At 44.2% G+C, this 19,925-nt stretch overlaps 1 protein-coding gene across 2 annotated transcripts in view; it reads left to right on the top strand.

Moving 5' to 3' along the window:
- Positions 1 to 3,873: 3,873 nt before the first annotated feature.
- zbtb33 (zinc finger and BTB domain containing 33) overlaps positions 3,874 to 19,925 on the top strand; it is a 35,370-nt gene continuing 19,318 nt past the window's right edge. For both annotated transcript variants that reach the window (XM_052021458.1, XM_052021457.1), the window contains exon 1: positions 3,874 to 3,967. The gene's annotated coding sequence lies outside the window, so the exon portion shown is untranslated. The remainder of the gene's footprint in view (positions 3,968 to 19,925) is intronic.

The raw sequence follows: 19,925 nt of genomic DNA, 5'->3' as shown, positions 1-19,925 counted from the left end.
GGGGGGAGGGGAGGGGGGGAGGGGGGGGAGGAGGGGAGGGGGGGAGGGGAGGGGGGGAGGGGGGGGAGGGGAGGGGGGGGAGGGGGGAGGGAGGGAGGGGGGAGGGGGGGGAGGGGAGGGGGGGGAGGGGGGAGGGAGGGGGGGAGGAGGGAGGGGGGAGGGGGGGAGGGAGGGAGGGGGGAGGGAGGGGGGAGGGAGGGAGGGGGGAGGGGAGGGGGGGGGAGGGAGGGGGGAGAGGGAGGGGGGGGAGGGAGGGGAGGGGGGGAGAGGGAGGGGAGGGGGGGAGAGGGAGGGGAGGGAGAGGGGGGGGAGGGGGGGAGGGAGAGGGGGGGGAGGAGGGGGAGGGGAGGGGGGGGAGGGAGAGGGGGGGAGGGGAGGGGGGGGAGAGGGAGGGGAGGAAGGGAGGGGGAGAGGGAGGGGAGGCGAGGGAGGGGGAGAGGGAGGGGAGGGGAGGGAGAGAGGAGGGACGGGAGGGGAGGGGGAGGGAGAGGGAGAGGGGGAGAGGGTGAGGGAGAGGGGGGGGAGGGGAGGGGAGGGGGGGGAGGGGGGGGAGGGGAGGGGGAGAGGGGGGGAGGGAGGGGGGAGGGGGGGAGGGAGGGGGGAGGGGGGGAGGGAGGGAGGGAGGAGGGGGGAGGGGGGGAGGGGGAGAGGGGGGGGGGAGGGGGAGAGGGGGGGAGGGAGGGGGGGAGGGGGGGGGGGAGGGGGGGAGGGAGGGGGGGAGGGGGAGAGGGGGGAGGGAGGGGGGAGGGGGAGTGAGGGAGGGAGGGGGGAGGGGGAGTGAGGGAGGGAGGGGGGAGGGGGAGTGAGGGAGGGGGAGGGGAGGGGGGGAGGGAGAGGGAGGGGAGGGGGGGGAGGGAGAGGGAGGGGAGGGGGGGAGGGAGAGGGAGGGGAGTGGGGGAGGGAGAGGGAGGGGGGGGGGGGAGGGAGAGGGAGGGGGGGGAGGGAGAGGGAGGGGAGGGGGGGAGGGAGAGGGAGGGGAGGGGAGGGGAGGGGAGGGGGGAGGGGGGAGGGGAGGGGGAGGGGAGGGGGAGGGGGGAGAGGGGAGAGAGGAGGGGGAGGAGGGGGGGGGAGGGGGAGGGGGAGGGGGGGGAGGGAGAGGGAGGGGAGGGGGGGAGGGGAGGGGGAGGGGGGGGAGGGAGAGGGAGGGGAGGGGAGGAGGGAAGGGGAAGGGTGTGCAGGGACGTGGGCCACGGGCAAGTGGAGGCGCTCCGGCTGTATCAGGTGTGCAGACTGAGTGAAGCCACAGCCGGGTTTACACAGTAGGCACCAGTACACGTTGACACCTTCCGTCAGCATCACTGGCGCAGAGCATCGGATACACGGTGGGGACAAGAGAAACATAAACCAACAACATAAATTATACAAAGTTATACAAGAAAGAACACAATTAGAACAAAAAACTAAAGTCCACTGTAGTGCAACAAAGTTCATTGTGGTCTATTTGTGCACTGATGTGTCTATTCCTATGTCAATGGCAAATATTACTTCTTCCCACCTTCTCTGTGTCTCCTCCCACTTCACCCCCTACCCCCTCACTCCCCCACCCCCTCACTCCCCCACCTCCCTGACCCCTCCCCCACACCCTCACTCCCCCACCCCCCCTGACCCCACCCCCTCACCCCATTCCTCCTCCTCACCCCCTACCCCCTCACCCCATCCCCATCTCACCCCCTACCCCCCCACCCCCACCTCACTCCCCAACCCCCCTCACCCCGCCACCTCCCCCCTCTCACCCCTCCCCCTCCCCCTCACCACTCCCCAGACCAGGTAAAGATGACGGATTTTCTGCAGGGGAAGACAGTGATGAATCGGATGGGTTTTACCACAATTTCGTGTTTGCTATTACCAATACTAGCCTATTAATTCTGGATCTATTAAATTACTGGGAACAGTAATTTAAAACTGAAGTCCATAGAAAATTCTTCTTGCAGAGAGTGATGAAACTCTGATTCTCTACTCCTGTGGGTTCTGGAGGCTAGATCATTGCGTGCATTTTAAGAGGAGGTAGGTACATTTTGGGAAGATCAGGGAATTGAGAGCCATGGGGAACTGGCACAGAAGAGGAGGTCAGGCCTGGGGCAGATCAGCCAAGATCATATTGAATGTCAGGGCAGACTTGAGAGGCCAAGTGGCCTACTTCCTCTCCTATCTTCTTATGTAAAAAGACGTGGTTCACGGCCTTCTTCCATGTTCGTCACTGCCATTCTGATTATCTTGTGGATGCTTTGTCTGCCTGCTCGTTTTGCAGACATGGCCACCGTGAAGGAACATATCCTTAAATTTTTTTCTCCCTCTAACAGAGACGTGACAGGGTAGAGTGCCCATCTCATGAGTCAGGCATACATACGGCATGGTCCTATATAGCTGGTCGATACTATCTGCTATGGAAGCCTTGTTATTTTTTCAGTTGGGATATGGCCATCTTGACTTCATGTTGCTAAAAACCCTTGTGTGCCAGTGTCAAGTAATACAGTTGCAGAAATTACTATGTTAAGTTTTCCTTTGAAAGCTAGGTAACTACAAGAAAGAAAATCTAAGTTCTTCAGGTTTATAGCTTTACCTTCACCTAATCAATCCTATTGGCCATATCAGGGAATATATAATGCCAGAGAGAAACATATTTGACTACCATATTTTCCCCCAAAAATAAAACATCCATAAAACATATAGCCATACCATCAGGACATGACATTATCTTCATTCACCGTACCAAGCAATTCAATATATTCACTTGCGTCAATGTCACAAATGTTTAATCCCCAAAAACTGCATCAGTGAAACATCTGAGAGGCTGTAACACAGGTTCTGCCTTCAGTGTCCAGTGGTGGGGCACTGTGGTCTTTTCCCACAATACACCAGTCTTCAGCACGTCCTCCAGTATGTACATCAGCACCTTGCCATGGTCCAGTTTGGTTGTGGACGTCTTTTATTGGAAGGCCAACAAATTTTAGGTGGACCAAACTGTGTCTTTCACAGAGCTGGTAATCTTCCAGCCGCAGTTGCTACCAACGGCAGTCTAACCTAATTGCCCTTGAACTGGAGAGGTAGTTAAGATTCAACTGCATTGATGCGTCAGGAGTCACAGAGAGACCAGACTGGGCAGATTTTTGAGGAACGTTATTGAAGCAAATGGATTTTAATGACAGAGACACAAGAGCCTTCAGCTGCTGGAACCTGGAGCAAAACCAAAACATTGTTAGAGGAACTCAGCGAGCAGAGCAGCATCTGTGGAGGCAAAGGGATAGTAATCATTTCGGGTCGAAACATCGGATCTGATGTCAGGTCTCGATCTGAAACATTGACCATCCCTTTCCCTCCCCAGATGCTGCTCGATCCACTGAGTTCCTCCAGCAGTTTCTCCAGCCTTACACACTCCAGGGACGCACAAGAGACTGCAGATGCTGGGATCAGGAGCAACAAACGATCTGCTGGAGGTCCAGATGCAGGGTCTTGACCCGAAACATCGACTGTCCATTTCCATCCACAGAGGCAGGCTGACCCGCTGAGTTCCTCCATTGGTTTGTTGCTTACACACCTCATAGCCCAAATGCACAGTGTTCCGACCAGTGGAGCTTCTAACTGCATTGGGTGCACATCATTCCTGTGGTAATTTGCTGAAAGTGCAGCCCTGCATACAGTATTACTGTGCAAGCACATAACTTTTAGTTATGCCCTGTGAGCATTGCTCAGTTCTGCTTGTGACCCAGTGTGGATGGGCGGCGGGGGCTCGCCAGCGCCCCCCGCAGGCGCGGGGCGCGGCGGCGGGGGCTCGCCAGCGCCCCCCGCAGGCGCGGAGCGCGGCGGCGGGGCTCGCCAGCGCCCCCCGCAGGCGCGGAGCGCGGCGGCGGGGCTCGCCAGCGCCCCCCGCAGGCGCGGAGCGCGGCGGCGGGGCGGCGCGGCCGGCGAGCACGGGCCCTTTCTTCTTTTTCCTTTCTTCTGCTCGCTTGTCAAGGCCCCGAGAGGAACCGTAAGTACAAGTCAGAATGAGAGAGGGGAGGCTGGGGAAAGAGAGAAAGGGGGGGGGGAAATAACAAATTAAATTACCCGCAACTTCCTGCCTGCTTCTGTCTCAATGTAAATGAGTTTTCGGAAACCCAAGCCGAGGGGGGATAAAGTGGCGTGAGGTGGGAGATGGGCGCCGCGCTGCCACCTCCAATGAACCAGGAAGAGAAAAACCTGTCACTATCGCCTCTATCTGCCTCTTGACGTTTTATATCGACATATCTTTCAGGTATTTGGTCTGTGGGGGAGGGGTAATTTCCCTCCTCTCAGGGCTGGAGCTTTATCTTCAGTGGCAGTGCACCCCCCTTCCCTCCCTCCCTCCCCTCCCCTCCCCTCCTCCCTTATAAAAGATTCAGGCAGACGGCACAAGAGGAAAATCCAGTCAGAGGTTTAAAATACGCAGGCACAATCTCCTCTTTCTGTGTGTGTTATAAATCAGTGGTGTGTTTTACAGGCCTTTAGGCCTTGCAGTGACTTGGGGTGGGGGGCTTTAAATACTGGCATTGACTTTAGGATTCTTCCAAGTATTGTACCATTGTGGTAATTTTCCTTTGCAAGTTGGTTTCTTTCAAAACGTGCTTTCAAAACACTTTGACACACCATCCCTTCAGAGTTGGTGAAACGTTATCTTCGGATGCAGATTTTAATTCCCCGTCAAGTGTCCTTGCTGTACTGGTAAAGTCCCAACTCTGTTTGGGGTATTGTCTGCTGCTGTATTCCGACATTGTTTTTGTAAATGAAACTTTTCAGGAAAGTGTTTCCATTGTGGAAATTTAAAATATGTAATTTTAATTCAGTTCATTTAAATTGGAACACTTTTTGTTTTCAACTATATAACTCTGTGCAGTTGGCACAAAAAGACTAGTGTGAGAGTATTGGTGATGGAAAAGTCAATGGGGACAAGCTATTGCAAGAAGGACCATTTTTATTTTAACTGTGGTGTGATTTTCACATAAAGCGTACATCCCAGCTGGCCATCTCAATCCCTCTGAACTAATCTCCATCCCAAAAGCAGCCTCTTCTCTGGAATTCTCTGGAGCACATTCTTATACATGCAGGAGGGAGTCAGGGGATAGGATGCAATTTTGGTTTGCTTGTATAGATCCAACATTAATTGAGTAAGTGGAGTGATTGATATATTAGTACGCAAATGCCATTCATCATTGTCAGGTAAACAGGTTAAAGGTGTAGGAATCTGCTAGTCCAGCCCCAGCAAAGCATAGATCTTACAATTGTTTTAATATGCAAAAGACTCTATGGAGCATTGTGAATATTGTCTTCCCAATTCATGCAATATAAATGAGTCCAATTGCATAACCGACCTGCCATCAAACTCAGCAAAGACTTTGTTCACTTAAATTTGGCTTAACTTTTGTCCCACCAGTGCTTTTTCAAAGCCTGACTCAGATGACCTCATAGCCTAGCCTTTCTCCCTGATTTTCAGAATAAAAGAAATTGTACATGATTATGCCCATTACCTGTCTTAGTATTTAGCATATTTAACCCATGATAGCTTTCTGCAGTTCCCCATTCCTCCAACTATTTTTTTGCTGGACTATTTTGGTTTTGAGATTTACCCAAGATATCCACTTGTGTCAGAGACAGGTGCTGTAACATTCCATCATTTACTGTTTTATTTTTGAGTTCCATCATTTGAAGTTTCTCCCTTTTGAGGGAAATAAAATCAAATGCCAATAGTTTACAGTGAGAACAAACACCAAAAAGATCTATTAACTGGTAATAACCAATAATTTGCTTTCAGCAGTTACATTCCCTATCTCAGTGTCTAAGTCCATTGTGTAGTACTCTTGACCTAAATCATTTAGGAATACAATGTTTTAAAAAAAGGCAGATGTGGGAAATCTGAAAGAAGGTCCATGATTGATTCCAAGTCTTTGCTGAAGAAGCCATTCTTTGCTAAGGGACTGGTTGGAGCACTGTAATTAGGATTTTGGCTGAGGAGGGGAAAATAAGTCAGTTTAATGTTCCTCCATCTGTGGATTACGGTCTTTGCCCCCCTCCCATTGAAAATGCAAATCAAACAACTGCAGGTGCTGGAAATCTGAAACAAAACAGAAAATGCTAAAAATGCTCAGCAGGTCAAGCAGCATCTATGGAAAGAGACATAGAGTTAATGTTACAGGTTGGGATCAAGTATAAAGGCTCTTAGAGTTGAAAGGTTGGCCAGCACTCAATAATAGTTGTTAATCACTTGGGGAAAAGCAGATTACAGTTGTAAGGCAACCAAATGCTTTATCATCACTTGCCTTATAAATCCAGGATAACAAGCTTACATGGACTCACAGGAAACAGGAGTTTCTTTGAAATATTAGTTGTTTGTGCATTTGCAGCTGCGTCAATGTTAAGTAATTCCTTTTGGAAGGTGAGGGGAATATGAGAAAATCGGAGGGGAATAGTAGCTAAGGGAGCATTTTCTTACAAAATCAAAATACTGCAGAAGCTGGAACTTCTGAAATAAATCAGAAAGTACTGGAAAAGAATTGGAATTGGTTTATTATTTTGTACCGAGGCACAGTGAAAAACTTGTGAATTATGAACTTGCATATTGTTCATACAGATCAATTCATTATTACAGTGCATTGAGGTAGTACAAGGTAAAACAATACAGAATACAGAATAAAGTGTAACAGAAAGTGCAGTGCAGGGAGACAATAAGGTGCAAGGTCATAACGAGGTAGATTGTGAGGTCAAGAGTCCATTTTATCATACTAGGGAACCATTCAATGGTCTTATAACAGCAGGATAGAAGCTGTCCTTGAACCTGATGGTACGTGCTTTCAGGCTGTTGTATCTTCTGCCCAATGAGAGATCGGAGAAGAGAGAATGCCTGGGGTGGGTGGGGTCTTTACCGAGGCAGCGAACAGCATAGACAGAGTCCATGGAGGGGAGGCTGGTTTCCATGACGTGCTGAGCTGTGTCCACAACTCTCTGCAGTTTCTTGCGGTCACGGGCAGAGCAGTTGCCATACCAAGCCGTGATGCATCCGGATAGGATGCTTTCTACGGTGCATTAATAAAAATTGGTAAGAACAGGTAGGATGTGCCAAATTTCTGTAGCCTCCTGAGGAAGTAGAGGCACTGGTGAGCTTTCTTGGCTGTGGCATCTAGTGATTGGACCAGGACAGGCTATTGGTGATGTTCAGTCCTAGGAACTTGAAGCTTTCAGCCCTCTGGACCTCAGCAGCGTTGATGTAGACAGGAGCATGTGCACCGCCCCCCTTCCTGAAATCAAGGACCAGCTCTTTGGTTTTGTTGACATTGAGGGAAAGGTTGCTTTTAAAACACCATGTTACTAAGCTCTCTATCTCCTTCCTGTACTCTGACTCATTGTTATTTGAGATATCGCCCATTATGGTGGTATCATCTGAAAACTTGTAGATGGAGTTAGAGCAGATTCTAGCCATGCTATGAGTGTATGGGGAGTAGAGCAGGGGGCTGAGGATGCAGCCTTGTGGGGCACCAGTGCTAAGAATGATCGTGCTGGTGGTGTTGCTGCCTATCCTTACTGATTGCAGTCTGTTGGTCAGGAAGTGAAGGATCCAATTGCAAAGGGAGGTGTTGAGTCCCAGGTGTAGGAGTTGATGAGTCAGGTTAGCAAGTCAGGTATCTGTGAAGATAGATGCAGAGTTAACATTTCAGGTTAATGACCTTCATCGGAGCTGGGATAAGTTGGAGCTCAAACAAGTGTTACAAAACAGAAAAGAAAGGAAGAAAAGGACAAAATGTATCTGTGATAAGGTGAAAGACAGAAAGGTTCAATGTCAAGAGGGATGATAATACAGTGTGAAAGGAAAGGGTACCAGGAAAAAGCCTGGAAAAAGTGTACATGCAAAATAGTTCTGTGAAATTACTGGAGGAATGTGTGATGAATGCAGGAAATCTGATGTAAAAATGCTAATCATCTGAAATTGTTGAATTGTAATATCTGTAATCTGCCTAATCTGAGGATGAAATACTTAAATTGAGGTTTGTTGGAAGCCAAGGATAGAAAGGTTAGAACGGTGATGAGACAGAGAATTAAATCGACTTGCAGCTGGAAACCTGAGGTCACTAATGTGGATGAGCAGAGGCATTCTGTAAAGCAGTCACCCCATCCGCATTTGTCTTCTCAATGTAGAGAAGACAATATCAGGAGCAGTAAATAGATGGCATTGCAGCCCAGATTCTGACGAATGAATAAAGAAAAAAAATCAAAATATACTTACCAAATTGAAAGAAGCACAAGTAAATTGCTCTGTTTCACTTGGAAAGAGTGCTTGAGGCCCTGGATGGTGGGGAGGGAGGGAGGGAGGAGGTGAAAAGGCAGACAGTGGCATGGGAAAGGGAGAAGGTACCAGTGGAGATGGACAACTAATCCAGAATGTGCTGGAGGCAAGGAATCCTATAGAATGGTGAACAGAGAGGGAGAGGAAGGATGCGAGTTGGAGGCGGAGGTGGAAAGTGAGAATGTGGAATCCTATCCAGGATCTGGGAAAAGTGAGGGGACATGAGAGCAGAAGTGCTGGAAATTGAATGGACTGGTCTTTGCCCTGTCAGGCACGGCAGAGGGGAATCCACAGCTGAAGAAAAACACACTGGAAGCATGTATGGAGGTTGCATTGTTCACAGCAGATGCAGTGGAGCTACAGAAACTGAGAGCGTTGTTCTTAGTTGAGTTTTCTCAATGTGCAGTGCTGTAATTTGCCAAATTAATCATTAAAATCCATTAACCCTTTGAAAGGTTGGAAAAGATAAGGCTGATTGGGTATTTATTTTCTTCGATTGCCGATCGACTGTTATACTCAGCTTGTACTGGGATGTTATAGGCAGCAGTTGGGAAAGTATTGGTCCTTAAAGTACAGTGAGCATGGAGGAATGAGAAAAGGCTGAAGGAAACCGACTGAGTGAGGTCAGAAGTGCAGCATTGCTTATGTTCTTGTAATTTTGTTGTGCAGGGTTTGTCAGCACAACAAGGATGTACCAAAGTAGTATCACACACAAAATTTTAGAATTGCTGTTTATTTGACTCAGTCAATCCATTTTGTTGTGTGACTTGCAGTCGACATACATGGGACTGAATCTTGATGTTCAGTCTTCCAGTTGATTGGTAATAGAGCTAAAAGATTTTGACCTTTCCCTTTTGTATGATGGAGGCATAGTTTTTTTAAAGACCATTATCATGTTCCGTTTACTGTTGCCAGCAGCTGGCGGAATTATTAATCACACGTGACAATTGTTCTGGCTTCGCTGTGTTGTTAACACCTATGGAGAACAGACTGGTAGAAATAGATTTGTTCCTTTCAGTTATACTTTCAAAATTGACCCTCTGTTTTGCTGGAATGGGAAACTTGTCCTGAAACCTGATTTCTGTTGCAGTGAACAGTCTGAATTAAAATCAGTACTGTGGCATGCCAGGCATGCGTCTGAAGTAGGCCCCATGTGGCTGCTACTTGGATAAACTGACAGCATAAATGAGCTGCACAATAGTGATCAAACCAACCAGGGCCTTTATAACAACTCCAACACAATTTTTGATTGCAATATTTAAACATATTGTCTGCATGTTCTGGCAGTATGCTGCTTGTAGGAGTATTACTGGGTTTCAGAACAGTTCTATTATTACATGCACTTTCGCTGATATAATAGGATACTTCCACGCGATACTTACGTGTGACTTCTGGTCATGGATTACTAAATTGGTGGCAGGCAATGTTCTTTTGTATTTCCCATTCAACCCTTTCAAACTCAATGAATTAAGGTCAATTTTTGCACATTTCAAGTTGAATTGTGATTTTATTGAAGGTAAGTGACAGAATTTAGAATCATTATGATAATTCTGCAATGGTATGTTGTGCAGTCAGATCATAGCAATTACTAGTTTGCAAATGCAAAAGAAATTAAATTTTAAATTAAAGCACTAAGAATGGCTGATGGTTTGTGAGACCAGCTGTTAGCTAAATTACTCAGAGGGAATGGGCAAAGAGTGTGAGTCAAGAATTGAGGTGATTCAATGTGAAGTCTGCAGACAGTCAGGTTATAGTGGTATGGATCCAAATTTGCACTGGTGTGAAGCCAACCCCTGCAATGAATTTTGTTTATACTGGTGCCAACTTGGAGTGCAGCAACTTGCATTAGTAATGTGCTTCACATTATTGCCAGGAGAGGTTTGGCACATTTCACGAGGAGGCAAACTGATGCACCCAGCAGGAAAAGGATGAAATTTAGAAATGTGGGGGTGGAACGAGTGAGGAGATCCAAGGCATAATCACGGAACTAGGACTTTAGAGGGATTTCTTAAGACAAGGGGAGCATGTAGGCAAGGTCTTGTAGCTGGAGAAAGCAGGTGGGACGAAGTTGTTGGAAGGGTTTGAAGTGACAGACAATGAGCTTGTTTCCAGCAGTACAAGGAACCAGTGGAAGATGCCAAGCACAGATTCTGGGGTTTGGATGGATGGGATGTGTGGTTGGAAGGTGGAGCCAGTGATTAGTAATCCTGAATTTTTGCAGGAAGGGTGCATGCATTCATTTTTGGATTCATTGCAGTTCTGAAGAGGAGCAAATAAGAAGCATATTGGAAAATGTGATCCTAAATGAAGATGCGAAGCAGTAGTAAGGGACCTACAAGGATTTTTAACATGCAGAATATGGCCAAATTGATCGAGAGGATTGAATAGCTCAAACCCATTGAGCAGCGTGTTCGATGTGTGCACCATGTGTAACAAGAGAGATACAGAGTTAACATTTCAGGTCAATGACCTTCATCAGAGGTGGGATAAGTTGGAGTTCAAACAAGTTTTACAAAATAGGGAGAAAAAAAGGAAAGGGAAGAAACAAAAGGGAAAGTCTGTGATAATGTGAAAGATTGAAAGATTAAATGACAAGAGGGATAATAGAGAGAATAAAGAAAATAGTGCCAGGAATAAGGCTGGAGGAAGTGTACATGCAAAATAATTCTGTGAAATTACTGGAGGAACGTGGTATGAATGTTGGAAACCTGAAGTAAGAATGCTGATCATCTGAAATTGTTGAATGGTATTATGTGCTTTGTAGTCTGAGATTTGTCATTGAGAAGGGCAGAAGGAATAGTGGTACTGGCATGTTTTGGATTGGTTAACACTGAGTTGAAGAAAATGTTTATTATCACCTCTATGACTTGATAGGAAGGTCACAGTCAAAAGCTGTTTTGGAGATGAGGCTGAATGTCATTTTTGGAGGCTGAATGTCTTTTCTGGAAGCTGATTGTTACTGAAGAGGAACTTCTAGGTAATGTAGATGACGGCACTTAAATTAGTCTGAATGAGCTGCATTTAGAGGTTTAGAGGCAGGTCTTTTGGCCTGTAAAAGGAATGGCTCGAATTTTGTGGTAGAAATAATTTTGAGTCTGGCATTGGAGACGCAAGAGGCTGCAGATGCTGGAATCTGGAGCAACAAACAATCCGCTGGAGGAACTCAGTGGGTAGAGCAGCATCTGTGGGGGGGAAAGGAATTGTGGACATTTCAGGTCAAAACCCTGCATCAGGAGCTGATGAAGGGTCTTGGCCTAAATGTTCATTTCCCTCCATAGATGCTGCCTGACCCACTGAGTTCCTCCAGCGTTTTGTGTGTGTTGCATCAGGATCTGATGTAGGGTTTTGACCCCAAATGTCAACAATTCCTTTCCTCCCACAGATGCTGCTCGACCCGCTGCTGAGTTCTTCCAGCAGGTTGCTTGTTGAGCCTGGCATTGCTTGCTATTAATAACTAAATCAAACTGTAGTTATACATGGAATCCAGAAAATTGCTGTTCCTCCACAAACTTCACTGCGAGAGTATTTTGCTCGGAGACATGCTAGGTGTAAGGTTGCTGTACTTACCCATCAGATGGCCATAGAACTAGCTAGAGTAAATGATGGTTTTACTGTAATGACATTTTTCATTCCCTGATAAGTATTAATTACTGCCAAACAACCTCTCGGGCACTGAAAATTAACTTATGCATTGATTGATTAACTTTTACTCACTTAATTCAGTATTACCATCTCATTATTTTGCACTCTACACCTGATTTGGTATTGATTTTAATATTTCTGATTTAGTCTGTGAGCTGCTCGATTTAAAGAATTCTTCAGTGTGATCAGTTGACACATGGTCACTTGTCTTGTTCATACAAATCCTAGATCATTTGTAGAGAACTCTGTGCTGAAATAGATTTATAATTACTGCATTTCTGCTTTAAATCTCATAAAAATTCTGTCAGCAAATGGAGGTGTAATGAAAGTCTGAAGCTATTTGCTTCTAACCACAAAATCTAAAGAACTGATCTCTAGATTAAGTTCTCATTTGAAGGACAATTTCTAAATCTTTTCTCGTCGAAAATCTGCTGTGCTGATGTTTTACTTTTGAGACTGTTGAAGAAGGACAAAGAAAGTGAGTCCTAATTGCCAACTTTTTTGGAATAGATTGCTGACTAAATTATCGTTTTGTAGTTTAGTGGTATACTTTTCTTTAATCAATGACTTTAGTATTTACTAATACAAATGGACGCTGTCATAAAGGAGGAATGATGAGGGGAACAATCGAAAGATGCCCCAAAACCTAAGGCAGTACCATTTGCCCAATAGTTGTCACTCTGGAAGACTCTTCTCAGGGCATTTTAAGAATGCCTATTCATTGCTGATTATAATTCTTAAGGTAAGAATTCTTGAGCAGTAGCTCTATTGCCTAAATTATTGTTATTTGAATGAGGGATTAAATTGAGCCATCATGTGTCTGTTAAATTACAAGCTGGAGAAATTTTGATCAGTGGTTCTCAAGCAATAATGTTAAAAATGTGTGAGGGAGTGCTTGAACAAAATGTCTGTTTAGTTACATGCTGGAGAAGTTTTGATCAGTGGTCCTCAAGCAATAGTGTTAAAAATGTTGTGCGAGAGAGTGCTTGTACAAAATGTCTGCTCTGTTTGCTTGCTTCCATAGATGGTTGCACTTCATTGAATGTGAAATGTTTTGATAGGGTTCTGTGGGAAATGACATGGTATTGCATAGATGCAAATCTTCCATTGAATTTTTTTACACTTATGTCCTGCATAATAACTGTTCAAACGTTAATGGTTTGGAGCTAGGAATTAAGGTCATATTTGGAACGGTCAAAACATTTCTGTTCAAACCAATGATGCTTATTGAACAACATCTGCTTAGGTGAGTTTCCGTAAGGAGACAAATAATACAAAATCAGATTTGACTGATATGGAGTCTTTCTGAATTGAGTCAAGTTGGGCAAGTGTAGATCACTTTATGCAAGTACTATTTTAGGACACCAGATGTTACCTATATAAACCTTCTGTGATTTCATTTGCATCACATAAAGCAAGACTACAATTTAAATTAATACACTGCTTTCCAAGTGAATTAGCTGATTACGGTGGTGAATAGGTGAACCATGTACAGAAAAATAAAAAGGCCCCAGTGTGATATTCTATTGGCTCATCCTCACTTGGGAACATACTGACTTCCTTCATTTGACCTTGAGGTTTCTAGTTTAGGGCAAAGGTTGCCACTCCCCATTGTATACGGTACTGCTAGTTAGCCATACTTGTGTATGTTGGTGAGCACATGATTAGGCATGATTGTGATATACCCATGATCAGATTTCAGATTTCTTGCCTAGGCTAACTTTTAAAGAATGACTGCCCACATCCCTGGCAACTCCACTCAGTAAAGAATCATTTTCTTTAGGATACAAAGCGATGAGGTGTGATTAAAATTGATGGAACAGAAAACTCTATTCAGAGTTTAAAATATGGTTGTTCATCTTTTTAAATTCTTCAGCCACTTTTTATACTCCTGTTTATATGTTTTTATATTATCCTGACATGAATGAGTATGCTTTAATTTTGATGTCCATCTTGGTTGAACCTAAGCTCTCTCATAGATTGAACACAAATTTGTATAATCATAGAACATTTTTGACCATTCATCCTATTGTGTCCACGCTGAAATAGAGCTACTCACTTAATAGACTTGATCCATAGCCCTAGAGAAACAAATTCTTGGAGTATCGAATGCAGTAGATGATATTAAGGGAGGTGCAGGTGAATCTCTGTCTCATCTGAAAGGACTGTTTGGGTCCCTGGATGGAGGTGGTGTGGGGGCAGGTGTTGCACCAATGGCGGGGGTAGTGTAAAATTCCCGGGGTGGGAGCGGGATTGGTGGGGGGAGGAGAAGTGAACTAGGGAGTTGCGGAGAGAGCAGTCCCTGTGAAAGGCAGAAAGGGGTGGGGAGGGGAAAATATGCTTGGTAGTGGGGTCCCGTTGGAGATGGCGGAAGTGGCGAAGAATGACGTGTTGGATATGTAGGCTGGTGGGATGAAATGTGAGGACAAGGAGGACCCTATCCCTGTTGGGTCTGGGAGGGGTGGGGGTGAGAGCGGAGATGTTTTTTCTTGAGCACCGAATGCAGTAGATGATATTAAGGGAGGTGCAGGTGAATCTCTCTCACCTGAAAGGACTGTTTGGGTCCCTAGATGGAGGTGGTGTAGGGGCAGGTGTTGCACCTGGTATTGATCCATTGCCCTGCAGGTTATAGCTTTTCAGGTGGACAATGTGTTGAGTGTTTTTGCCTTTCAGGTAGTGAATTACAGAACCCTACCTCCCTCTGGATGAAAGATTTTCCTCATATCCCTTCTAATCCTTCCACCAATTACTTTAAATCTATGTCCCATGGATTTTGGCTTATTTATCTAGGCTCCTCATAATTTTATACACCTCAATTAAGTCTCCCAGCAGCCTTCCCTTTTCCAAAGATAACAACACCAACCTATCCCGGTTTCCTCATCGTTACAATTTTCCAGTCCTCATAAATGTCCTCTGCACCCTGCCCAGGGTAGTCATATCTTTTCTGCAATGTAGTGACCAGAACTGTACACAATACTCAAACAGTGGCTTGACTAATGTTTAATATAATTCTAGCATAATCTCCATGCTCTAGTATTCTACGCCTTGGCTAATAAAGAACAGCAACCTAGGTATCTTCTAACCACCTTATCTATCTGCCCTGCTCCCTTAATGGATCTGTTGACATACACTCCAAGATCCCTCTCTTCCTCCACACTTCCTCACATCCTCTCTAATCCTTCTGCCAATTACTTTAAATCTATGTCCCATGAATTTTGGCTTGTTTATCTAGGCTCCTCATAATTTTATACACCTCAATGAATATCTTCCCATTTATTCCATAGATCCTTGGCTTGTTGCACCTCCCCAAATATAATTCCTCACACTTCTCTGGATTAAACTTCATTTGTCACTTTTCTGCCCAACTGACTAGACTACCTATATCTTCTGAAGTTGAAAGCCTTCTTCCTCTCTGTCAATGACATAGCCAGTCATTGTATCATTTGAAAATATATATTTTTTGTTGTATATATCAATGATTTAAGTCTAAGCACAGGACAGAGTACTGGTACCCCGTGGTAATACCCTTCCAGTCATAAGACCACCTGTTAATTATTACTCACTGTGTCTTGCTACTGAGTCACTAACTTGGATCCCATGAGTCTTTACTTTTTTTGACTGGCCTGCCAAAAAGGCCCTTGTCATATATCTTGCTGAAATCCATGTAGACTACACCAGAGGCCCTGCTCTCATCAGCTTTCCTTACAACCTCCTTAAAACGTTCAATAAAGTTTGTCAGACATAACTTCCCTTAATAGATCCACATTGACTGTTCCTGATTAATCTGGGCTTCTTAAATGAAGGTTATACTCTTCCTTCAATTTGTTTCCAATAATTTTCCCACCACTAAAGTTAAACTAACTATCTGTAATTACTTGGTTTATCCTTTCCACCCTTTTTAGACAAAGGTACAACATTACCAGTCCTCTACCTTTTTACCTAGAAAGGGTTGAAAAATGATGGTCAGATCATCTGCAATTTGCTCCTTATTTCTTGTAGCATCCTGGAATGTATTTCATCCATGAATGGTGATTTATCTACTTTTAAGATGCTAAGAAAGTTCTCCTGGATGCAGTTTATGAATTCTGTGCCTTCTATATCTTTTGTGCTATTAATATTTAGGTAATTAAAATCCCCCACTATTATTGCCCAAATGATTTTGCACTTGCCAGAAATTTTCTTGCAAATTTACTCTTCCATTTCCCTTGTCTATAGTAAACTTCTAAGAGGGCTATATCAGTATGAGTGGGTCTGCCCCTGCTTGTTCTTTAGTTTAACCCACATAGCATCGTTTGATGAGCTTTCTAACAAATCGTCCCTTCTCACAGCTCTGATTGTACCTTGAACCATATTGCCACCCCTTCCATTTTAATCCCTCTCTTTACCTTGCCTGAAAACCCTGTAACCAGGAATGTTAAGGTGCCATTCCTGTTACTCTTTAAGCCACATTTGTAATAGCTATAATATCATACTTTCATGTTACTCTTTAAGCCACATTTGTAATAGCTATAATATCATACTTTCATGTGTTTATAAATGTTTTCAGCTCATTTGCTTTATACACTATACTTCCTGCATTTAGGTATATGCCATTAAGCACAGACAGACTTTTAAAATCTTTTTTTCCAACCTTTGTTTGCTTGACTTTGCAAACTGTCCTATTAATTTCCTTCCTTCTATTTCCAGGCCTGCTTTTTTCCCTTTTGAATCTTTCCTCAGATTCCCATCCATATGCCAAACTAGTGTAAATTCTCCCCAAAAAACAGTACCAGAAAATGTTGCCATAGTTGAGGTACAACCCCTTCTGATTTGTGCAGTTTCCACCTTTCCCAGACCCACTCCTATTGGCCCAAGAATCTAAAGCCCTTTGTTCTGCAGCATCTTGCTAGCCACACATTCATGTGTACTATCATCCACTTCCGTACCCATTGGAGGAGTAATACTGGCAATAATCCAGAGATAATTAATTTTGAGATTCTGCTTCTTAATGCCTTTACTCACTTCATAATATTTGCCTGCAGGATCTCATCCTATTTTCTATTTGTGTTCTTGGTACTGATTTGCTCCACAATCTCTGTTCACCCCCTCCTTCAGAATTTTTGATGTGTTGGAACTGGCATTAGGAAACCAATATACCAACCTGGAATTATGTTTTTGTGACGTTAGAAATTCCTGTCAGCTCACCTAACTATGAACTACCCTATATCTACTGCTGCTGTGAACTTCCTCTTCCCTCTGTGTACAGCTGAGCCACCTCTGGTGCTGTGATCTGGCTTTGGCTGTCAATCCCCAGAGGAATGCTCTCCCATCAGTATTCAGAACTGAATGCTAGTCGAAGAATAAGCTAACCTTGGGGGTCTCCTGAACTACATGTCCCTTTGTCTCTGTGGCAGTCACTCAGTCAGCATTCTCTTGAACCTTGGGGTGACCCTGTTCTGAAATGTGCCATCCATGAAACACTGAGCCCTGTGAATGGATTGTACTGATGTCAGCTGTGCTCAAGCTGCATAAGCTGGAAGTTGGGCTTCTCCAGCTGATGACATTTCCTGCACTTGTGGTAGACCAGAATATTGGATGTGCATTCTGTGGGTCTGAGGTGCCTTGCCATGCCTTTACTTATTAGATTAATTCACTTAATAGATAAACAAGAGACTTAGTACACCCTTACTATTAAATTACTTACTAATTTACTTAACCAAATACTTGTTTACACATATGGAGACTGTCTCCTCTTCTCCTTTTAAAATCATGGGGCCTTTATTTTCCACACTTTTTTACATTCACCAGACCTGTTTCCTGCATTTCTTTAAAACACAGGGGTCTTTGTTTCCTGCCCTCCTTTTCGACTGTGATCCAAAGCAATCAGTAATATGAGTGAAAAATAGTCCTCTCAAGAATTTTCTCCAGTTGACTTGTGTTAAGCAACATTTTGATTTGAAATGTTTCTTGTTGTTTTAGTTTTTCAGGATTATCCCCTCACATAACTTTCCCACATAATCCCTTTTGAGCGAGGGAAACTAAATTCAAATCAGGTTTGGGAACCGTGACCAGTTTTATCCATTTGTTTAGTTGGAAATTGGATGTACCAAACTTGCCCAAGGGCTACCTTGATGAGGACTGGAGATTGAAGCTTCTATTATTTTGGATGGTGTGGTTCATAGAGCCAACATAAGAACCCCCTACTATAACTGTTTAACTGGTTCTAAAATACTGTGTATTTAATATGACTGAAACTATTGATCTTTGATGTTCAACAAAGTCATGTGTTATGTTTCTTTCTTTACCTGTTCTTATTGTGGAGTTGGGGAACTTGCTGAAATGTAGAATACCTTCCTATAAAGAAGGAAAAAAGGAGAATGTGAGATTGAGTTCATGTGGTGTACTCCTGTACCTTTTATGGTACTTACATTCAAAATTGCCATGTTCCATAGAGACTTGCAAGGAGGTTCCTATTGACCACCTTGAAACTTTGCTGCAAGAGCTTGGAGGAATAGGAAGAAGAATAAATAAAGGCATTCTCGGGTGTTAGAAATTTGTCTTCAGATTGCAGATTTCACTAATTCTCATCTAGACAAAGGGGGGAAGGGCGAGAGGTGCATGTACCTGGATCTGAAGAATGGCGAAGATGAAACTGTGGATTAAGTTGTTAAGAAATACCTTTTCACAGCAGTATGACTGGCTTTAGAAACCTGTGGTGTGCTCCATGGTCTGGCACGTAAAACACTGCACTTCAGGGCTCCAGGGCATTATGGCTAAATGGTTGAAAAATAAATCATTTCATGGCCTGGTGAGGTAATGCATTGTAATACAACAAGTCATGCTATAGAGTAGTAGTCAGTAATTACCCAAAGTTTTGTTGCCAAGATGTAGTACCAGGCTAACCCAAGGCATTTGCAGATTCCTTAACCACCAGGTGCTTTTATGATTAAATAATCCACAAAATAAATTAAAACTGCATTGTTTATTTCAGGTTTTTCAGTGAAGTTTTGATTTTACTGTTATGTAAGATAGTAGTATTAACTTCTCCCATCCTGCTTAAAGTGTGCATTTTTAAAAAAAAATTAGTGCCGCATAGCAAATATGGTTCTGTTAAGAAATCCATCAATCTAGTATCCAACTTCCAGTCAGAACGACCTACTTCTTTTTTGTTGGCAGTCAAGGCTGCAAATTCTTAACTATTTTCTGCCTGTGCAATCAAATTATTAACATGTAGGCCATGACTCAGAACTACAAAAACAATGTACTTCAGCCAAACCCCTGGCCAGTCACAAGCCACAAGTACAAGTCTCCAGGCAACATGTTGTGGAGGGGTCTGTTTGGAAAAAGGAAAAACAGTTGTTCCAGATCTTTTTCCATTGTATTGAAGAGACTAAGTTTAGCAATTACGATGGGTGATATTTACCACGGTGTATATTTTCCTGTCAGTTATTGTTCAGAGCTTCTTTCCAGATGTTTTAAACAATACTTTGCTGGAGTTGTCAGCTAAATTCATTAGATTTTGAGGCCCAATTCCTCTAGCATTTGGCAGCATCTTCAAAATGATATGTGGTTTGTTTTTAAGGAAAAAAGTAGATTTGAATTTGTGCCATAAGCCCTTTTTTTAAAATTATTCTGTCAAAATTTGTGCTGGAATATGAAACCAGGTGCCTTTTTCAAATGATCAGTTCTTGTGTGTGAGTTTAGCATTGCCACTGAACCTAAATAACTTCCAAGCTGCTGAACTTGACAATGAAATCAGTTGATCATGATTAGGAGTGAGAAGCCTGCTTGGTCTCACTCAGTCCCTCAAACCAGAGATGCTGGATGAGCTGTGCTGCAGTTCTGGCTGGAATTAGCTGACTTCACTTTCCCGAGAACCAAAGTGAGAGAGAGCAAAATACTTCTGATCTTGAAAGTATAAAAATATGATTGAAAGTACTGGAAATGCGCAGCGAGTCAGGCATCTGTGGAGCAGGAAACGCTTAACCTATCAAGATCAATGACCTTTGCTCAGATT

This window comes from Pristis pectinata, chromosome 8, assembly GCF_009764475.1.
Source record: "Pristis pectinata isolate sPriPec2 chromosome 8, sPriPec2.1.pri, whole genome shotgun sequence".
Classification (NCBI taxonomy): domain Eukaryota; kingdom Metazoa; phylum Chordata; class Chondrichthyes; order Rhinopristiformes; family Pristidae; genus Pristis; species Pristis pectinata.
This window is presented reverse-complemented; position numbering and strand designations above follow the sequence as displayed.